Below are 22,213 nucleotides of genomic sequence, written 5' to 3' on the forward strand. Positions count from 1 at the left end.
AGCTACAATTCCCAGCTCAATTAACAAACGATGGTGTATGCAGCCTTATCCGGAATAGAGAATGACCGGTTCTGCTGTTTGTATGGAGGAAAAAAAATGTGGTCAGCTGCAAGAATGGACTAACAAGTGAAGAATCAACTGGACATTCAATAAGAGATGATACGGCTACAGGATGAAATGATCGACATATGTTTGCAACAGGAGTGGGAAACTTGATTTTAAGAAATTGTATTAAAGTAATTTGGACTGATTTGTAATAATTTGGAAAATAAATAAAAACAATTTAAAGGGGGTGGGGAGCATGACTGGTTCCCATTGTAAACAACATAAAACCTGGCTGTTTTCCGGTTAAGGGTAAAGGGACCCCTGACCATTAGGTCCAGTCGTGGACGACTCTGGGGTTGCAGCGCTCATCTCGCTTTTATTGGCCGAGGGAGCCGGCGTACAGCTTCCGGGTCATGTGGCCAGCATAACTAATCCACTTCTGGCAAACCAGAGCAACGCACGGAAACTCCGTTTACCTTCCCGCCGGAACGGTACCTAATTATGTACTCGCACTTTGACTTGTGTAATAGGAGTATACCCATGTCACCTACATCTTCGCCCCACCACCACCCCTACGCACAGAGAGGGGACCTGAAATCCACTGCAACGCCATTTTAGATCCACTTCTTTCCAGAAGCAGAAGGACAAGTTGGCCAGAGAGGGGAGGGGGAGGCGGGCGATAACAATTCGGATGTTCAGATGCAAATCTGACCGCTCATTATCATCCAATCACCCACATCTCCGCACCCACCCATCACCTGCAGCCAGATTAGCTTCCCCACCCAGCCCCTCCACCGTTTGCATATCTAAATGCATCAGCCAAAACCCAGTGAGTGAAAACAATAGACAAACATTGCCTCAGGTCCTGACCGAAATAAACATCCTTATCGCTGGGGCTGCCCTTCCTCAGCGCACCCCACCCGAACCTGCAAAAACACCGTAAAGGCGTGCCTTTTCCCCTAATTGCTAAGCAGATGTCTCCCCTCTGTAATCGCTGATTTTAATGTGCCCTTTTCACCTCCAAAATGTCATGTATCGTTACGTTGTGTGTGGGTCTCTGACATTGTATCCAAAATGTAACTCTTGATTCTCCAGCTATGTACCTTAAATGTATCCCTGCACTCCATGTATTTTTCTCTGTAACAACTATAAGGTTATAAGGTTATCTGCACTCTGACTGTATCAAAATTACGTTGCAAAGGGCTTCCTCTAGCTGCCGCCCTTCATAAAGACCAACTGCCACTCATCCGGGAGCTGTCAGATTCCCGTCCTCAACATTCTATGAACTGTCAAATTGCTTCCCCTATACCACAGCGCCATCTACTGGGTCTACCACCAAAGCAGCAGGATAAAAGACAATGGAAACATCTGCCATTCAAAGAGAATCACCTTTATTCATATACAAAACAACACGGACGTTCACCCTCCAGGAAGTTCCGATCACCAACTCCACCCTGCAGGACAGAAGACAACAGGAGTATTAGCAAGTCCAAAGAACCGGCAGGAAGACCACTTCGTCACTATTGTATAAGCCATCTCCTTGTACTTACCTTATGTAAATCCCTCCTTCCTGCTCTTTTCCTTCCATTCACCTGTATGGGAACAAAAATGTATAAAACCCTCCCTGTGACTATACTCATGGTTCTCTCTCTTCGTGATTCTACACGACGTAGGGGAACCTCTGTTGCAACAGATCCAAATAAACGGGAGGGCTGTGCCTTGCTTTCCCTTCTACCAGCTCCGGTGTCGCCTCTGTTTTTCCAGCGTAAGTGGGGAGCTCAGAAAAGGTGTGGGCTTCTCAGGGCTAAACTTCCGGAACTCCTCCTTGGGAAAACCGGGCCCCTTTTTGCCTTTTTTGTCCAAAATTGGCTTACAACATTTGGCAACCACTCCAGGGACCCAAGTTTCCCGGTGATCTGAGGGGTCTGGGGACGAGGGAGCTCAGCGCGCACCCAGCCTTTTGCAGGGAGAGCATTCCCCCGCCCCGGGGACCAGGATCTCCGGCAGTAATTTGGAGTTCCAGCGGGACGCACCGGAGGAAAGCAACGCAACCGGGAAGGAAATTTGTTTTTTTTTGTCATTTCGTTCATTGGTTGAAGGCTAAAGGAACCCGGGAAAGCCATCGAAAGAGCGCTAAGTGAGTATAGGGGACACGGGATAACGGGTGGATAAGTGACCGCAGCAACGAAAAACTCTGTTCTATCCCTTTTCTTTCTCTTGGCTCGGACTTTGGTTAGCAGCACAGCTGCAGGGCAAAGTGATAAAGCAGAACCAAAGTCCTGGGTACAGCGCTTCCGTCCTAAACGCGACAGCTGACCCAAAATCTACCCTGACTCTCTTGTCGAAATCTTACTCCTTTCCTCTTTTAATCTTTGAAGGTAAAGCCGCCCCTGCGCAGTTCTGATCTGAAAAGACGTGACGGACTGCTGTCAGAACGCAAGGTTACCTTTTCCTTTCAAAAATCTATCCTGGGCTTACCGCTTCGGCATTGCACACGCAAGCGTTCGAAGGCAGGTAGCCCCTTCCTTAGCGTGTAAGAGGCAGGAACGTTGCTGTCGGACCCTCAGCAATTGAATTGACACTAGTAAGGGGGGTCTCGAAGGTACTTGATCGCACCACAGCCTAGTAGCGAAGGAGCCAACGGCTGGCCGCCTAGTAGTTAGCGCAGACGAACGGTAGGCAGGAAGAAGGGACTGTGCAGTCCCAGGGTTAGTGTTAGTGAGTGTCCGATAATTCAGGGTTTCCCCAGCCCGAACTGCAGTATAAAAGGCCGACCCTATAGTTAAGATGGGTGCACCTCAGTCCAAGGAATTCCAATACCAGACTCCCGAGCAGGGCAAAGCGCAACTGCGACTTGGCCCGGGACGGGACTCTGAGTCTGACAGCCCGCTCCAGTTCGTCCTTCTGAACTGGGCGAAGCTGCCAGGGACACATGATCTTGACAAAAGGAAGCTAAAGAAATTATGCAGGACCTGTTGGGTGAGGGCTACTGCCCACCACCCCGTAGATCAAATCTGGCTATCCGGCGGTTCCTTTAATATCAAACGTCTCGCCTTGCTACGGACCGTCCTGGAAGATCAATACCCGCTACAGGTCCAATACCTCGACCTCTTTGTAACAGCAAGAGACGTCTTACAGAGCAACAAATCCCCTAAAGCTTTCCACCAGATGTCAGTGCTAGGGAAGAAGGAAGTTAAACCGCCTCCCTACCGGGAAGTTACAGAAGATGAGATCCAGGACAGCTATCCCCTCCGAACCTGTAGACTCGGGGAAGTAAGAGGAGCCCCATCCGTCCCCAACAACCCAGATGATGAACCTGAGACCGCACCGCCCGTCCTCAGCCCTGTGTCACCATCTCCTAATAGACCCCGGAGCGAACGTACTACCCCTCCAACCCTGAGCCCCGTTTCCAGCAGGACCCGCAGTAACTCCCTCATAAGGCAGCTCATAGTGGCACTGAAGGAAGTGACAGCGGACCAGAGCCGCAGCGACGGGGAGGGTACCAACTCCACTCCGACTAAGACAGCGGAAATGGACACCCCTGAGGGACAGTATCCCCTCAGGCATGTACCCATAGCGCCCGCCTCAGATCAGGGAGCTGCCACCTTCGTGTACTCTCACGTCCCTTTTACATCATCGGATCTAATGAATTGGGCTGATAAGATGGCCACCCTTAAAGATGAGCCCGGACAATGCGTCCGATTTATTAACTCTATCTTCAAGACGCATAATCCATCTTGGGCAGATGTCCACATGCTGCTAGAAGCCCTCTTTGATGACCCCGACAGGGAGGAAATATTATCTAAGGCAGGAGAAGCGCTCATCTTGCCACAATTTCAGGATGGACAAAATAAACCTGCCGATGCCGCTTTAGTTACCGCGCACCAACTCAGGAATGAACCTGACTGGGATTATAACTCAGCAAAAGACCAGTGGCACCTCAGGGTTTTCAGGAAAGCGGTTATTGAAGGAATAAGAGCAGCCAAGAAGAAAGGGATAAATTGGACAAAAATACAAGCCATAACACAGGGAGCTGATGAGACCCCATCCTCCTTTTACACACGTCTCATAAATGCATTCAGGACGTGGGGAGGCATCGACCCCGATCTAGCGGAGAACCAAATAATTGTGAAAAGCTTTTTCAAGGACCAATGTAATGCAGATATTAGGAAGGTCCTCTCCCTACAGCTTGGCTATGAGGGGAAACCTATCAGTGAAATCCTGGCCATAGCAAAGACTGTGTTTGACGGAAGAGATGAACGAAGGAAAAAGGAGGCTAGGAAGGAAAAGGAGGAAGATGCCCGTGTGTTGGCCCTAGCCCTAGGCGTTCCACAGATTGCCCCGACAGGGAATAATGTTCCCTTCCACAGAGGTCCGCCCGGGAACCCCAGCTTCCAACCGTCCGCTGGAAACCTACGAGGGCAACCCCAAGGCAGGGGAAACGGCTTTAACCGAGGCCCAGCCCCCTACGGGAAACCGGGGTTCAGCCGCCAGCCCGGCCCCTACCTATGCTATTACTGCAATCAGGAGGGCCATTTCCGCCAAAATTGTCCGATTTTCTATAAAGATATGGTGTCGGCGAATCCGCAAGGGATGGTAACCCAGACCCTACCACCACCCCAGAACCCCACACCGAACGCTGGCCCAACTGGAGGAAATCCCTTTCATAACCAGTTTACGCAACAACGCACCCAAGCCTCACAGCCGCCACAACCCTATAATTATTGACAATTAGCAGGGAATCCCGAAGAGCCAGCCCTAGTTTGCCTGACTTTCCTGTTGTCCTCGCAAGATCCCATCTGTACACTTAAGATTGATGGTCGCATGATTATGCCCCGAGCCTGGGTCCCTAGACATTTGCGCGTGTTACATAATTTCACCCATTGGGGAGCCAATCGCCTAGCAGACAGCCTTCTTAGGAATTGGTATGCCCCTGGTGCACATCAATTTGCCAAATCCGTGTCAAAGAACTGCCCCATATGCGCAGACTTCAATCCCAAGAGAGAACCCCGAGGTCCCCCCGGTTCCCGACCTTGGGCATATATCCCCTTCAAGAGTCTTCAATTAGATTTTGCCGAGCTCCCCAAATGTCAAAACTATCGGTACATTCTCATTATCACGGATAAGTTATCAGGCTGGCCTGAAGCTTTTCCTGTAAGACAAGCTAATGCGCAAACTGGGGCCAGAATCCTTATGCAAGAGATCATTCCTAGATATGGGGTTCCACGACGACTTGACAGCGACCGCGGAACCCACTTCTCTGCAGAAGTCGTCCAAGCAGTTACCAAAGCTTTTGGGATAAAATGGGAATTACATACCCCGTATCATCCTCAGTCTTCCGGCCAGACTGAGCGCATGAATGGACTCATAAAAACTCAGTTGGGGAAACTGTGTAAGGCCACCAACCTCAAATGGATTAACGCTTTACCCATAGTTCTACATAACATCAGAAGTCAACCTAGGGGACCCACAAAGCTCTCCCCGTATGAACTTTTATTTGGGAGACCTTCCCCTACCCACACTTCCCAACTCCCCGTCTTTGAGCTCAAGGCTGGGGAAGCTGAACTAGCCACTTATGTGTCAGAATTGCAGCGGCACCTTAAGAAACTGCATCACTATGCCGCAAATTGTCAAAATATCCCCCTTGACATTGACGCTCACCAGTTCAAATCAGGGGACTGGGTCAGGGTGAAGACCCACAAGAAATCCACCCTCGAACCACAGTGGGAGGGTCCCTTCCAGGTTCTCCTTACAACTCCAACCGCCCTCAAGGTGGCTGAACGTTCAGCTTGGATACATTATACCCGGTGCAAACACGCCTCGCCTCCCGACGACGACGTGGCAACAAGAGACAACCAGGAACAACCAGCCACCGACCCAGATGACACCTCCGCGGCTCCAGCTCCTTTGCATCACACCGCCACGCCTGTGCCAGACACCGTAGAGTCATCCCCGGATCCTTCACCACACCTCCCACCAACGTTCCCAGATGACAGCGGGGGTAATCGTAGTCCCCTAGCAGCTGGAGAGGGGTCCTGGAAGAACCCTGAAGAAAAGTGGCTCTCGAGGATACTTATCGATCCTAGCCCAGAAGATCCAGACCATCCTCCCATCAGAATGCAGTTTCGGAAAGAGGCTCGCCCGTGACGAGCCTTACCCTCCCCTCTTCCCTTTAAAACACCACCCCCCTCCTTCCCTTCTGTCTCATTCCCCCTTGTCTGTCAATCTGCTCTCTTTCCTCACAGGTAGACCTCGCCATGGATGTAAGAAGCCGGAAGCTCACCAGGATCATCGTAGCCGCCGTCCTGCCAGGCTATACCCTCGAGAGCACCACCCAGCCCTACAACTGTGGAAGAAACCCGTCGGAACACTTCTTCCTAGACCAGACCGCCCTTGGAACCCCAGGTCAGCCCAACTACAACTCCTTCGGTGACTTCCCATTCTGCCTGCCGGGAACCAGGACATGGCTCCGTCACGCGTTCCGACCCTGTCTCCAAGGCTTACAGGTCTGGGAACTTCTCGTCAGGTCAAGCTCCTTTGAAATCTTTGGTAGAGCTTTCTTCACCCTCGACCAGCAGTGGAACCGTTTGACTTGCCACAATGGGACTACCTTGCAAGGTCGTTGGGGGGGAATTCACGCACCCATACTTCCCCCAGGACCAAGGACATGGACTTTGGGAGGGCCACACAGATTCTTTTTACACCGAACATTGGACCTATGGGTTTTACTGCAGTGACTCCGCCTCCGCCTCTTCCATCCAAGGGCAGGGCGTGTAAGCTCATCGGGGCAGAGTGCTGTTCTTATGTCACGGACCAAACCTTCAACATCTCAGCCCACCTAAACGCCATTGCCTCCCTCACCGGTAACCTTAAAGGCATCCAACATGAGGGTATATCCGACTGGGACCCATGGTCATGGCTCCCTAATACATCGTGGATACGTGAAACAGTGAAAGGAATACTTTTTATAACTGCCTCTGTGATTGCAATAGCTGCCTTCTTCTGCTGCTGTTTCCAATGTTTCCCCATTGCACTGCGTTCAGCTTGACCCTCCCCCCCTTCCTGTCCAAGCCCCCTTGGTGCAGCTCCATGGAAACCCGGTACCAATTCCTATGTACCACTTAGGGGGCGGCGTCTACTCCACTAAGGATGTGCGGCCATAATTTTGTGCCAAAATTAAGCCGCAGAGAGGGGAAATGTAATAGGAGTATACCCATGTCACCTACATCTTCGCCCCACCACCACCCCTACGCACAGAGAGGGGACCTGAAATCCACTGCAACGCCATTTTAGATCCACTTCTTTCCAGAAGCAGAAGGACAAGTTGGCCAGAGAGGGGAGGGGGAGGCGGGCGATAACAATTCGGATGTTCAGATGCAAATCTGACCGCTCATTATCATCCAATCACCCACATCTCCGCACCCACCCATCACCTGCAGCCAGATTAGCTTCCCCACCCAGCCCCTCCACCGTTTGCATATCTAAATGCATCAGCCAAAACCCAGTGAGTGAAAACAATAGACAAACATTGCCTCAGGTCCTGACCGAAATAAACATCCTTATCGCTGGGGCTGCCCTTCCTCAGCGCACCCCACCCGAACCTGCAAAAACACCGTAAAGGCGTGCCTTTTCCCCTAATTGCTAAGCAGATGTCTCCCCTCTGTAATCGCTGATTTTAATGTGCCCTTTTCACCTCCAAAATGTCATGTATCGTTACGTTGTGTGTGGGTCTCTGACATTGTATCCAAAATGTAACTCTTGATTCTCCAGCTATGTACCTTAAATGTATCCCTGCACTCCATGTATTTTTCTCTGTAACAACTATAAGGTTATAAGGTTATCTGCACTCTGACTGTATCAAAATTACGTTGCAAAGGGCTTCCTCTAGCTGCCGCCCTTCATAAAGACCAACTGCCACTCATCCGGGAGCTGTCAGATTCCCGTCCTCAACATTCTATGAACTGTCAAATTGCTTCCCCTATACCACAGCGCCATCTACTGGGTCTACCACCAAAGCAGCAGGATAAAAGACAATGGAAACATCTGCCATTCAAAGAGAATCACCTTTATTCATATACAAAACAACACGGACGTTCACCCTCCAGGAAGTTCCGATCACCAACTCCACCCTGCAGGACAGAAGACAACAGGAGTATTAGCAAGTCCAAAGAACCGGCAGGAAGACCACTTCGTCACTATTGTATAAGCCATCTCCTTGTACTTACCTTATGTAAATCCCTCCTTCCTGCTCTTTTCCTTCCATTCACCTGTATGGGAACAAAAATGTATAAAACCCTCCCTGTGACTATACTCATGGTTCTCTCTCTTCGTGATTCTACACGACGTAGGGGAACCTCTGTTGCAACAGATCCAAATAAACGGGAGGGCTGTGCCTTGCTTTCCCTTCTACCAGCTCCGGTGTCGCCTCTGTTTTTCCAGCGTAAGTGGGGAGCTCAGAAAAGGTGTGGGCTTCTCAGGGCTAAACTTCCGGAACTCCTCCTTGGGAAAACCGGGCCCCTTTTTGCCTTTTTTGTCCAAAATTGGCTTACAACAACTTGCTTTCAAACTGCTAGGTTTGCAGGAGCAGGAACCGAGCAACGAACCGCCGACCTTCTGATCGGCAAGCCCTAGGCTCTGTGGTTTAACCCACAGCGCCACCCGCGCTGTTAGTCCGTACCATATAAAATCTATTTTCCTTTCCTTGCAAATTGCACATATGGTCAACTTGCAACTTTAATTTGCGCAATCACAGCTTTATGTGCTTGCCGGCTGCAATCACACAAATTAAACACATGCGAGGCAGAGAGCTTAAAAGCTCTTTCTGCATGTTATCCTCCCAGAGCTTAAAAAAGATCTCTGCCCTGCGTGGGGGGGAAAGGCTAGCTCAGTGCACCAGCTTCAGAAATATACGGATGGTTGTGCAGGGGCAGTTCTGGGGTTGTTTTGACTATACACAATTTTGGCTTGACACACAATCCCCGGAACATAACCACTACACTAGTTATGAATCATCTGTGCCAATACAGTTAACTGCAGTGAATGTTATATGTGAGCCTGCCTTTGAAAATGATCTGGAAGCTTCAGCTGGTCCAAAATGCAGCAAGATAATCCACTGTAATGGGCGATAGAACCATGTTATGTGGGTGCTCTGTCATCGGCGCTGCCAGCCCAGTTCAGAGCACTGTACTGGTCAAATTGGGCATGGGCAAAGTGTAAAAAAAAATGGGCATGGCCAAAAAGGTTCTTTTTTGAGAGGCAGGGCACAAGAAAGCCTTTTGGCTCAGCATAACAGCAGGGAACCTGTGGAAGCAGTCTGTTTTTTATATGTATTGTTACACGCCATCCCAATCTCCAAGCGGTGCGAGATTTCTGTTGGGAGATTGTTTCCCCCTGTGCAGTCATGGGTTTGTTGTCTATCACATGACTGGGTATGTGTTTTGATTCCACAGGAATGGGATGTGACGAAGACAGGATGTTTGTCTCACTGTGTCCCCTGAAGTGGGACTATTGTCCTTTGTTCTTTCTCTTTGCTGTCTGATGCTAGAGAGAGAGGGAGCCGTGTTGAAGTGCTGTGTGTATTTATATGTAAATAAAGTAGATTAACCAACATGCTGAGTTGCTGTGGTCTGTCACACAAGCTGAGCAAACCTCTGCGGATCCGTGAGTGTGCTGATCTCTTCCGGCATCAGTTGCTGCGATGTTTGGGCTAAAGAATGCTTAAGAAGCTCCCGATTGGCCAGGAGGAAGGGAACATGCCAGTCGGGCATGTGTCTCTGCCAAGGTCCTACTCGTGCGTAGGACATCCTGAAAATTTCATGGGTCTAGGCACTTACCTGGGGTTCATGTTTCTTTTGGAAATGAGGCAAAGCAGAGATTGTGGTGTCTTTATTATTTATCGGGGTAGGCAACCTAAGGCCCGGGGGCTGGATGTGGCCCAATCGCCTTCTCAATCCGGCCTGTGGACAGTCCAAGAATCAGCGTGTTTTTACATGAGTAGAACGTGTGCTTTTATTTAGAATGCATCTCTGGGTTATTTGTGGGGCATAGGAATTTGTTCACCCCCCCCAAAAAAAAAATATAGTCCGGCCCACCACATGGTCTGAGGGATGGTGGAACGGCCCATAGCTGAAAAAGGTTGCTGACCCCGGTTATATATGGTTTAGGTTGGCATCCATCTGTTGGGAGACAATGAAACAGTGTGCATTGGAGAAGGGGGTGAAGTCAAACCATCGGAGAGTTGCAGCACGTGCTCTAGCTACAAAGACCAATGCAGGAGAGACATGTTTTGTTGCAGCTGGGGCAGATAAAGGCGTCTGGTTGTGCCGATGAAGGTGTACCACGGCGTAACTACTTTCTGTGTTCCTCCCAGTGGTCATATGGTTTATTTACACATATATACAATCTCAGCCTATGATGGAGGAGCTCAAAGCATTACACTCCAAGAGGCCCTTGCTTCTCCCATGGCCAGAGTTTTGGATGCCGGCAGAAATCAGTCACAGCCCCTGTGCCTCTCTGCTTCAGCCTGCTGCGTTTAATGGGCTGCCAGCCTTTTAGAATCATAGAATTGGAAGAGACCACAAGGGCCATCCAGTCCAACCCCCTGCCAAGCAGGAAACACCATCAAAGCATTCCTGACAGATGGCTGTCAAGTCTCCACTTAAAGACCTCCAAAGAAGGAGACTCCACCACACTCCTTGGCAGCAAATTCCACTGCCGAACAGCTCTCACTGTCAGGAAGTTCTTCCTAATGTTTAGGTGGAATCTTCTTTCTTGTAGTTTGAATCCATTGCCCCGTGTCTGCTTCTCTGGAGCAGCAGAAAACAACCTTTCACCCTCCTCTATATGACATCCTGGAACATGCTACAGCTGACCGAAATCCTCAAAACGCTTCTGTCTCTGCCCACCAACTCAGAGCTCAGGGCGGGGCTCCACCCACCTGCCACAAGATTCCCACTTTCTTAATGCTTGATTAAATTCTAACACTTACCAGGAATCGAGAGGAACCTTGCACCCCCGGCTCACGCACAAGAATGTGAAACGTCACCACATTCTGCAGTCAGACAGCTAAACCAACTGGACTGTGAGAAAGGCCAGCCCAGCCCAGGCTACTTGTTTAACAGAGGGGGGTGGCAGCTGAAATGGACCCACAGCGAAGTTTAATGGAGGGGTGAGGAAGCAGGTGCAAGAAGTGCCCCCCCCGTTAAACCTTACCACAGTGAGTGGAAGGAGCTGTGGGAGGGGGCTGGAATTGTGGAGGGTGGGGAGTTAGCAAAGTGGGTTGGGGTTTGGCAAAATGGAGTAGGTGGGGTTGGTGAGCAGAGAGAGAACATGAGCAGAGTCCCTAGTATATACATATACAGTGGTACCTTGGTTCTCAAACGCCTTGGCACTCAAAAACTTGGAACCCAAACACTGCAAACCCGGAAGTGTTCCAGTTTGCAAAATGTTTTTGGAGCCTGAACGTGCTCAGTTTTCAGTGCCACGCTTCCAATTCGAGTGCTACGCTTCCGTTTTGAGTGTTATGCCGAGGCCTGTCTGTTTCCGCTATTTATTTTGCATTTTTGTTTTCGCGGCTCTTTTTGTTTTGTTTTTTGGGGGGCTGTGTAGAACCCAGTTCCCCCTTCATGGATCACTGCCTTGCCGTGGCGAAGGGGCTTGAATTACTCAGGGAAATTACTGACGAAAGAGGAATGGACAGTGAAATTGACTGAATATGCAGAAATGGACAAACTAACGGGAAGAATCCGAGAGCAGCGGGACCAGAAATTCATCAAAGACTGGTTAAAATTTACGAATTATTTGAAAGACAATTTACATCTGAATACATTAATAGGATTTCAAGAAGTTTTGTAGTGAATGTGTAGAACTATTATTGTAAGTAGGATAGTAAAGTAAGGGAAATTTCTTTTCTTTTCTTTTTTTGATAATGTAAGCAATGGTTGATTAAAGAAGTATAATGCTAAGTAAAAAAATTAGAAAGCCATTTGAAGGGATTGGCGGAAGTCATGGCTTGACAGCCAAATGGAAAATGTATGAAAATGTGTGTTTAAATATTATTGTAGTAGTTTAGTATAAAAATAATTATATATATATATATAAAATGAATTACTCAGGGAAGCTATGGACAGGTCAAGATGGACAGGTCATAGTGGAGAGTTTGGACCAAACGTGATCCACCTGGAGGAGGAACTGGCAAGCCACTCCAGTATCCCTGCCAAGAAAACTCCATGGACAAAGACAACAGGCATATAAAAGTTATGACGCTGGAAGATTAGTCCCTCAGGTCGGAAGGCGTCCAACATGCTACTGGGGAAGAGCGGAGGACAAGTACAAGTAGATTCAGAGCTGATGAAGCGGCTGGGCCAAAGCTGAAAGGTCGCTCAGTTGCAGATATGCCTGGAAGCGAAAGTAAAGTCCAATGCTGTAAAGAAAAGTAGAAAAGCTCACTAGGACAGATCCTGAAGTTGAGGCTCCAGTACTTTGGCCACCTCATGAGAAGAGAAGACTTCCTGGAAAAGACCCTGATGTTGGGAAAGATGGAGGGCACAAGGAGAAGGGGACGGCAGAGGATTAGATGGTTGGACAGTGTTCTCGAAGCGACTAACATGAGTTTGGCCAAACTGCGAGAGGCAGTGAAGGATAGGCGTGCTCTGGTCCATGGGGTCACGAAGAGTCGGACACGACTGAATGAAGAACAGAACCCAGTTCAGCTAATGATTGTGTGACTGCAGTACATTGTTTATTGCTTTCATTTTATGGATCAATGGTCTCAATAGATAGTAAAATCCATGTTAAAATATGGCTGTTTTAGGGGTTGTTTATAAAAGTCTGGAACAGATCGATTCATTTTGCATTACTTTCTATGGGAAAGCGCGCCTTGGTTTTGGAATGCTTTGGTTTTGGAACGGACTTCCGGAACGGATTAAGTTTGAGAACCAAGCTACCACTGCATAGCTGTCACATGGAAGAGGGAACAAGCTTGTTTTCTCCTCCTCTGGAGGGTAGGACTCGAACCAATGTCTTCAAGTTACAAGAAAGGAGACTCTTGACTAAACATCAGGAAGAACATTCTGACAGTAAGAGCTGTTTGACAGTGGAAGTCTCCCTCGGGAAGGTTGTGGGCTCTCCTTCCTTAGAGGTTTTTGAGCAGATGTTGGGTGGCCATCTGTCATGGATGCTTTAGTTGAGATTCCTGCATTGCAGGGGGTTGGACTAGATGACCCTTGGAGTCCCTTCCAAATCTACAATTCTATGGTTCCTTAGAAGAACCTGTTTCAAAAGAGTACTGGCTGGGTTGTATGCTGCAGCCAGACGCTCTCAAGGCCTGGATCAACCCCCCACTCCATTCAATGACAGTTGCTTTGGCTCAGTTTCCAATGACCCAGTGACTCATTTCCCTTGCGCTGCCTTCCCAGAGCAGGATTTAGATTTGAGCCAGACACGAGCTGTGCAGTCACAGAATGTCAAAGCAGACTTCCACTGAGTCCCACACACCAGCCCTGCCTCAAAGGGCTGGCGATGGCTTCTGCATGTTTATGGTAACGTCATACTTGGAAAATTATGCATCATCCAATTTTGCTAGCGTGTGCTGTGCTTTGAGAACGCTGGTGGAATATGGGATAGACGGTGAGAATGCCATGTTTAACCACAAATCCTTCCCCCACCCAGCTCTGTGTTTTAGCTATCCATGTTAATACTTACCGTATTTTTCCATGTACAAGACTAGGTTGTTTTTGTTTTTATCTATTTTGTGAATTTAAATCAGAGGTTGGCAAACCGGCTCCTGTAAAAGGCTTTCACTGGTGCCCAAATGAAAGAAAGACACACACACACACACACACACACACAGTGTATCCAGTCCTCCTAGAAAGTTATGGAGCAAAATGTGCCAGCAGCTTTTAAGTGATTTTGGTGAAATGCAAGTGTATTTTTGGTATTCTTTCTGTGCCGAGCAATGTTTCCTGTTGCTACTAGACGGCCACACCTTTAATGTGTGCACATAAAACTAATATTGTGCGATCCCAGGTTCCACAGTCGGGTTCAGAAAATAGTTGACTTCTCATGGTAAGCGTAAGGTTGCCAGGGATGGTTTTCTCTTAATTTTGTGTTATGCCCCCATACACAACCAGCAGCCACAGTGTGTTATGCCACATCCCCATTACAGCAATTTTGTGACTGGCACCCCCAGAATTCTCAAAATGTGCCCAAAGGTTGGTGAACCTCCATTTCTATGATCCGGCCTTTCGATCAAACAATCTCCATGGTACTTGCAACAGATTATATGCAGTACTAAACAGTCAACTCGTATCTCAGCGAATGGCCAGCCTAGAGAGAGATGCTGGCTATGGGATGCTATAGGCTTCTCTCCAAAGCTCTCGTATGCTGCTGCTGTTCCTCATAGTGCCGTCCTTATGAAACCGTAGCTCCCAACCACCTCCCCAAAAGTGCTTGCTATTAGTGCAGAATTTGAGAAAAAGCAAGCAAATGAATTGAGTATTCTTTAGTTTTACGCTGTTAAAATGTCGAAAAGGTTAAAACGATTTTATTATTCTTCCACTTTTTATGATTCCTATCATATACTTACGATGGGTCTTCTTGCAAGCTATTAAAAACGGCAAGACTTAACGCTCTGATCATTTGTTTTCACAGAACATGTACCTGTTCAGAAATGCTGAATTTAGCCACGAGACAGAACATCCTTAGCCGGCAACAACTTGAAACCACGAATGTGAACTGCTAAATTGTAATTCATGATGCTATCAATTGCAGATGGAACCAGGATAACGGATTCTTATCACAATTCCCATGTTTTAATCGGCTTACCAATGCTGAGATGGGCTGTGTTATCAAAGAATCTGCGAATGATCACTATCTAAATGTACTTTCTGCATTTCATTTCACTGCCTCACCATTCCCAATCCACACCTGCCCCCAAAAAACGATGTGTATGCCAGAAGGCCAGGATAACACTGATGTACTGTAGTCTACAAAAGCTCGTACCATAACAAATAAGTCTTTTAAAGTAGAGCTACATTCTTGGCTGGTTTTCCCCCCCCCCCCCACCTCCTGAAATAGAGACCCCCTCTGGAAATAATTTAAAGGGGTCATCGTAATTATGAAAGAAGTGTCTGAAGTGTAAATATGAGAAGCTGTTTAGCGCACGTCTAAAATGACATCCCAAAAAAAATGCTAATCTTAATTTTCCTGTGTGGTTGGTTGCGAAGTTTGGGGATTTTATGGGCCAGTTCTTCAATGGGTCATGACCCAGACCCATTACTCTCAACCTGCCCCCCCCCTTGAAGTGGTTTGCTCAACCGGAACTCGTTCCCTTATCATTCGGTAAACCGTTTTTTGTGTGAGGGAAAAAGAGACACACAGAGACTGTCATGTATGTTACCAGACGTATTTTATGTTTCACAACAGCGATAGATACGGACGAGGCAGGGGGCAAATCTGATCCCGCCACAGAGAGGAAAAAAATTAACCACACACAAGGGTAGGGGGAACAATATATAGATTTCTTCTTTTCTTAAAAAAAAATTATATATAAACAAATCCCCAAAGCCTTTACAGACGCTGAAGCCTGCTACGATGTGCTCCCCTTCGAAGGAGCTCTGCCTACACCCCTTTGTCATGGCCTGTCAGCACTTCCGGCAATAGGTTTGAGTACCGATTTCATGGCCCACGCAGACCGACCTGCCAGTCAGCTGCGGGTTCCTTCTGGGTTATCACCGTGCCTCGAAAAATGCCAGACTGACCGCTTCCTGCCCAAGAGCAGCAGGGACTCATTGGGAGTGGCACCCCTCAGTTCTCCTCCGGGTGTCCAGGAAACGTCGCCTCGGTTTTAGCGTAAAGTCAAAGCTTGCTGGCATTCTCAACCCCAGAGTACTAAATGGACGGGCCCCTGAGTATGGTTAACAACGGATGAAATCCCAGGTAAGGGAGTTTTAAGCACTGTGGGCCTCCGTTTTCAAGTCTGCAAGGCTGTGACCTTATCAAAGATTTCAGTTCTGTCATTCCCCCACCCCCCCTCGCCAAGAAAGCTCTCTTCCGTCAGGGAATCCTCTCCACGTTGCCCGTGATTCTGGTTCTACGTCCCAAGGCACGTGATCGACGCCAAGCGTGGTCCTGATCAGAACTCGTGGGCCTCGTTATCACCGAAGTTGAACCAAGTGTGCCTTAGAAGACGCCCACTATGAGCTCCTGGTGCAGGGGAGGGTCAGTACTGGCAGGCAGGTTTTCTTTCAGGACTGCTTGTCCTCTTATTATGTCTCTCTCTCTTTCTCGCCTTTCAGAAGGCGGTTCCCTCAGGAGACAGTTTGAACGCCACTGAATTTTCCTATTCCGTGCTGGCCGGCCATGACAAATGCTGGGGCGGGGGAGCAATGTGCGTGTGTAAGCATGGGGAGAGGGGAGGCGGTTGTGTCTCTTGTAGAAGTGTACATTTTTGCGCTGCAATAAAAACACAGCGAGTGGTTTCCTGACAAGATGGCTGTGCCCACGCACACCGCGACTGGCCACGGGAGGGCGCCGTTGTGCGGCCCGGTAACCAGGCCCGGAGGGCAGCGCAACAGCCGGAGGGAGGGAGGGAGGGAAGGGGGCCACAGCCTCTGAGCGGCCCAGCCGCCCCTTCCGCTAACCGGATAGGGGTGGAGCACCGGGGCCTCTCTAGCGGTTCTGCAGCTGCCGCTGGAGACAGGGCGTGGCAGGTCTTTGGGTACGAGGTCGCCTTCATCTGGCTGCACGGTGGCAGCGATGGGACAATTCGGCGAGAGCACACCCTTCCCGGCCGAGGGTGGCCAGGCCTGGACCCTGAAAAGGTGCCCGTGGCATTGAGTTATACCGAAGGCAGAATTCAAGCATGGGGAGCCTCTCCCTGTCCCGAAGCTGCGACCGCAGCCGAGTTACAGGGCATCATGAGAAGCTGCCTTAGCGTTACCAACACTGGCTGGCAGCAACCCTCCAGGGCTTCCTCCTGCATGCAGTTTCCCATGGGCCACCAGGAGGAGCTGCATTCGGCAAGCCCGCCCCTGGCGACCTGCCGAAATTCTGCCTCCCGCACGGGCTTGAAAGCCTCGCCGGCTCTTTGGCTGGCTGCCGCCTGGCAAAATCCCCTTGAGTGTGCGTGCGTGAGACATAGACGGAGGGACAGGAAGTGAGCTGAGCACCACGGCACTTGGGTATGGCTACCCGTTGCCAAAAACGAGGTCAGAGAGCTGAGTGAGGGCAGAGGACCCGGGTTTGCAGCCATCGCAGGTGGTAGGGAGGTGTGAGGAGAGAGCACCATGGCCATACAGTGTGGCCTTAAAAGAACCACCGCCAGGGATGGGACATCACAGCTTTTGCGTGTAGAGTTTAGCACCTCATGCGTGGTCCGCATGACACGTCCCCGGAGGGAGCAGGGCGTGGCCTGGGTCTGCCGCGCCAGGAATGCCACTGAGCGGGCGAGAGAAACCGCCCCGTAGGAAAAACGACAGCAGGTGGGGTTTGAGGTTTTGTGGAACGAGTGCTGGTCACAGGAACGAAAGAGACACAACCCCTCTTGTCCGCCCTTCTTTTTTTTTCTTTTCCTTTCCTCTACAAAAGTAGCAGGACTTGTTAAAATTCGAAGGAGGGGGCGGCGGCAGAGGGCGCAGCGCCAGGCTTTGGGGGCGGACGAGGAAAGAACAATAATAATAATAATAATAATAACAGCTACAACCCTACCAGGACGACGACATTAATCATAATAAAAAGGGTGGTGCCATAGTCGTTTCACCAAAGTCTCTTGGAAAAGAAACACAACAAAACCGGGTTAGGGGAGGGAGGGGGAAACGACGACAGATCAGGAATCAGAAGAACAACAATTAGAATAAACACAATAATTAAAAGGAGAAAAAGATAGGCGCAACATCCTGTGTTCTTCACCTGGCTTGGGAATTCTATTGTTCTGTGCGTGTGGTCAACCGCGGCTTTCGGAGAAAAGAGCTGCCTGGGCCATATGCGGCCCGTCGTAGTGAGATTGAGCATGCTTGTGTGCAAGTATCGGTGCATTTGTGTCTCTCTACACGTGTGTGTGTGTGTGTGTACGCAATATCTATGTGTATACGTGTGCGTGTGTGTCGGTGTGCGCGTTTCGCTCGCAATGAAATTGAACAGTCTGCGCTGCTAGATCTCGGTGCCTCGCGTCTGCAACTCCTACCCAGCTCCCCACTTCACCCCCCCAATCACCACCCCCTCCGTGCCACGCCAACCTCCTTGCTTGGAAGTTGGCGTGAGGCCGGGGGGGGTAGGTTTGTATGTGGGGGTGTTTGGGAACAGGGGCCTGTTTCCCCTTGCTCAGGGGGCAGGGGTGGGGGGCAGACCCGGGGGAAATGGCAGCCCGTCTCCCCCCACCCCCCCATTCTCCCGTGCCACTAACAGTTGCCCTCACCAACCCGGAAGATATATCAGAGAGGGTTGGGTGTTTTGTGTCTTCCCTCTCCCCCCCGGTATTATGTGTGTATTTTATCTACGTATATAACGCTCTTTTTTTTGGTGCTGGTGAAATTGTCAACGAGAAGGCACAGGTGAATGGCGGACGAGGCAAAAGTGGTTCCAAGGGCACCTATTTGTCCCTCTCAGACTGCAATTCTCAATGCGGCTTGTTGAGAAAAGAAAAAGAGAGAAAGAGAGAGAGCGCGCACTCTTTTGACTCCCCACCCGCCTTGGTGACAAGGGTCCTGATCCTGGCATCGCAGGCATTCTTGCAAAACGGGCATCACCCCAGCTGGAATGGAAGCAGGGGTCCCCCCGCCAAATACTTGCCCGCTTCTCTGTCTAAATCGAACTTTCTGAATTAACCCCCTACCCCTCCGCCTCTTCCTGGGGTGGGTCAGTGCAAGATATGCACGCAGAGGCTGACCCCGGGGGACCCCCACAATGTTCCAAATCTCATTTTCCTCTCTCTAGGGCAGGGGTCGGCAAGGTTTAACTTGCCTGGGCTGGTTCACTCCAGCGGAGATCCCTCCATGGGCCGGATCGCGCCCGCGATTTGCAGCGTCTGCGCAGACGCGATTTCCGTCGCCGCGAAAGCAAATCCCCTCGCCGCGCCATGCTGGTTTAGCGCAGCGCGTGGGGACCCGCCAAGCAGGCGGCTCAGTTCAGGGGCGGCTCGTGGGCCGGTTAAACGACCCCCGTGAGCCGCTTGTGGCCCATGGGCCTTAGGTTGCCGACCCCTGCTGTTAGGGCCTCCAGCCCACTCCTACCTCTGAGTGGGCTCCCAAGATTTGCTCTGGGATCTTGAGGGAATGAGGCAGGCAGCAGAAAGAGAAGGGAAATATTTTTTTTGGGGGGGGGTGTTGAGAGAGCGGCTCTCTCCCTGGAAAACTGCTACGCCCCCCCAGCTTAGTCATTTGCCGCCGAGGGTAACTAGGACGTTCCCAGCTGCAGGTGAGCCAGGCTGGCGTGCACAAACACACACGTACAGACACAGACGGCCGTGCAAAACACTGGCTTGCACAGGCTCCTAACGCTCCCGTTTTCACATCCAAGGGCTCGAGACTGCAGGGACGGGGAAGTGAGCTGCAGTGATAAAGCCTGGCTTGGGACCCGGGTCTAAAACCCTTTAAAAAAATTAAAATTTAATTAAAATTTTAAAAAAAGACACAAAACTCCTACAAAAGTTGTGGTTAAAGTAACGGCATCAAGGGCTAAGCAACTGAATTGTCAGGGTTTTTTTTTAAAAAAAGAAAAGAAAAAGAAAGAAGGAAGGAAAAGAGGAAGAGGTTTTTGTTTTTAAATTGGAGACTTCTGGGAAAAATTTTCCCACCGCACGGGCTTTTCAACTGGACGGCCGCCAGCGATTCTGTGGGAAAAGGGTTCCTGTGATTTTAAGAATGGCGTCGATGGGGGGAATCCTAGCTGGTGAGGCTTCCCCGACCGGTCAAGGGTGGAGGGAGCCTGCACTTGCCAATATTCTCTTTTCTGGGTAATAATTGAAGAGGCAGAGGAAGCCCCATCCCTCCTAAAATGTGGAGCAACCCTACTATGAGCGCCAGCTAACACTACGATGGCCTTTTATACCAAAAGGGTACAAAAGGGGTAAGGCATTTCAATCTTAGGCGACGTTTGCTAGTGCAGGAGTTTTGCAAGGTTCCGAGTTACGCAGAACTCTTCCTCTTTGGGCAGAATGGAAAAGTAGCTCACTTTTAAGCGCAAAAACGGAAAGAAAAAAAAATTGGTGCCGAATGCGAGCGTTTCCGTCGCTTCGAGTCGCGGGGTTTCGCGAGCCTTATCGCAAAACTTCCCGCCTTTTGTTTTATTTTTCGCAGGAGCCAAGAATGACCGACCTTTTCCATGCTGACAGCGCATGATGCAACTAAGCTGCAATCCTAGGCATGCTAACCCAGAAGCAAAGTAAGCCCAGTGAGCACCATGGGGGGCTTACTTCTGAGTAAACGTGCAAGATCAGGCTTTGTTTTTTTTTTTAAAAAAAAAGCAAGAGTGAAGGGTGCGAAGTCCTCAATCCTGTACACAGCTACTCAGAAGTTAAGTCTCAACGTGTAAATGCGTTCAGGATCGGGCGGGGGGGGGGGCGGACGCAAGAAAGAGGGAGGTTTCCTCTTTCAAATGTCCTTTTCCGCCCTGTTTTAAGTAGAACTATTGGCAAAAAATGCCATTTCCTGGCAACCTATATTTAGGCTGATTGCAGTTCAAATTTACTTTGTTTAAGAAGCAATGTGATCTTTGTGGCGAGTTCCCAATCCATTTTTTTTAAAGGTCAGCCTCCCCACCCCACCCCAGAGTGGCTGGGGAAACCCAGCCAGATTGGGGGGGGGGTGTACAAATAATAAATTATTATTATTATTATTTCAAATTCAGATTGTCTTTAAAAGTTTCAGATTGTGAAAGCAACATCGAGGCTCTTTAAACTTCCCTTTTAGAATTTCAAAATCATCACCCACTGCCCAGCTACCTGTGGCTACCGTGAGGTTCGATACCTTACCTTTTTCGGTGCCAAGATTTGTGAGAGTGGGGTGGGGGAGGGGAGTGGCCTGCACAGATCTCACCCATTTTTGCGATTCGACAAACTCCCCCACCCCCCACCCCCCGAAAAAAGCAACCCAACCACCCCTAAGTAGTGACAAAGTGCGGAGGGGGGAGGAAGGACTTTCTTAAAAATTAGAAATATATCTGGTGAGGGAGGAGCAAGATATAGAATCCTATCTCTTTTTTAAAATAAAAATAGGGTGTTTTTTTGTTTTTGTTTTTAAGAAGAAAATATTTCTGCTCCCTGTACAATACGTTCAAGTTTCTAGACCTTTTAAAACTTGTGGTCGCTTGACCACCAGAAAACTTTTCGGCCTCTTTTTATAAGCGTAAACAGACCATAAAACCGGGTCAAAAATCCGGCCAGAGCACCATGGTTACCTTCCTCTCCTCTGGGAGAAATCCATTTCCATCTCTTTTAAGTTTTGGGACACTTCCGGGGGGAAATCGGGCGGGAACAAAGGGGTTGGGGGCGCTTGAAAAACACCCTACCCTGGCCAAAACTGTCTTCCCCAGAAGAAGAAGAGTTTGGATTTGATATCCCGCTTTATCACTACCCGAAGGAGTCTCAAAGCGGCTAACATTCTCCTTTTCCCTTCCTCCCCCATAACAAACACTCTGTGAGGTGAGTGGGGCTGAGAGACTTCAGAGAAGTGTGACTAGCCCAAGGTCACCCAGCAGCTGCATGTGGAAGAGAGGAGACGCGAACCCGGTTCACCAGATTACGAGTCCGCCGCTCTTAACCACTACACCGCACTGGCTCTCGGAAGTGCTCCCAGATCTCTTTCACGAGGCAAGAGCTTAGGGGAGGTAAATAAATTCGGCGCTGTCGCCAAAGAGGCTCCCCTGAAGGATTCTGGGACACCAGAGAGGCAAGAGCCAGTTATTAAGCTGCTTCCTCCCTAAGTCTTGGCGGTGCAAGAGCAAGCCCAGTGCCGCCCAACCCGAAACTTTGCCTCCTGTTTGGGTGGTCCCAGTTCCTTCTGGAATGGGTGAGCTCGTGACGGAAGCCGGCAGGAGGGTCACAAACGAGGGGCGGCTCCCTTCACATTCAGGTGCCACCCTGCCTCCCTTGTTTCTCAGGGGAGGGTGGCACCCCTGTCTCCAACCCCTGGCCATCCCTTCGCCCCGACTCTCCTCTCAACTTTGGGGATTTGAC

Source organism: Lacerta agilis, chromosome 8 (assembly GCF_009819535.1).
Source record: "Lacerta agilis isolate rLacAgi1 chromosome 8, rLacAgi1.pri, whole genome shotgun sequence".
Classification (NCBI taxonomy): Eukaryota; Metazoa; Chordata; class Lepidosauria; order Squamata; family Lacertidae; genus Lacerta; species Lacerta agilis.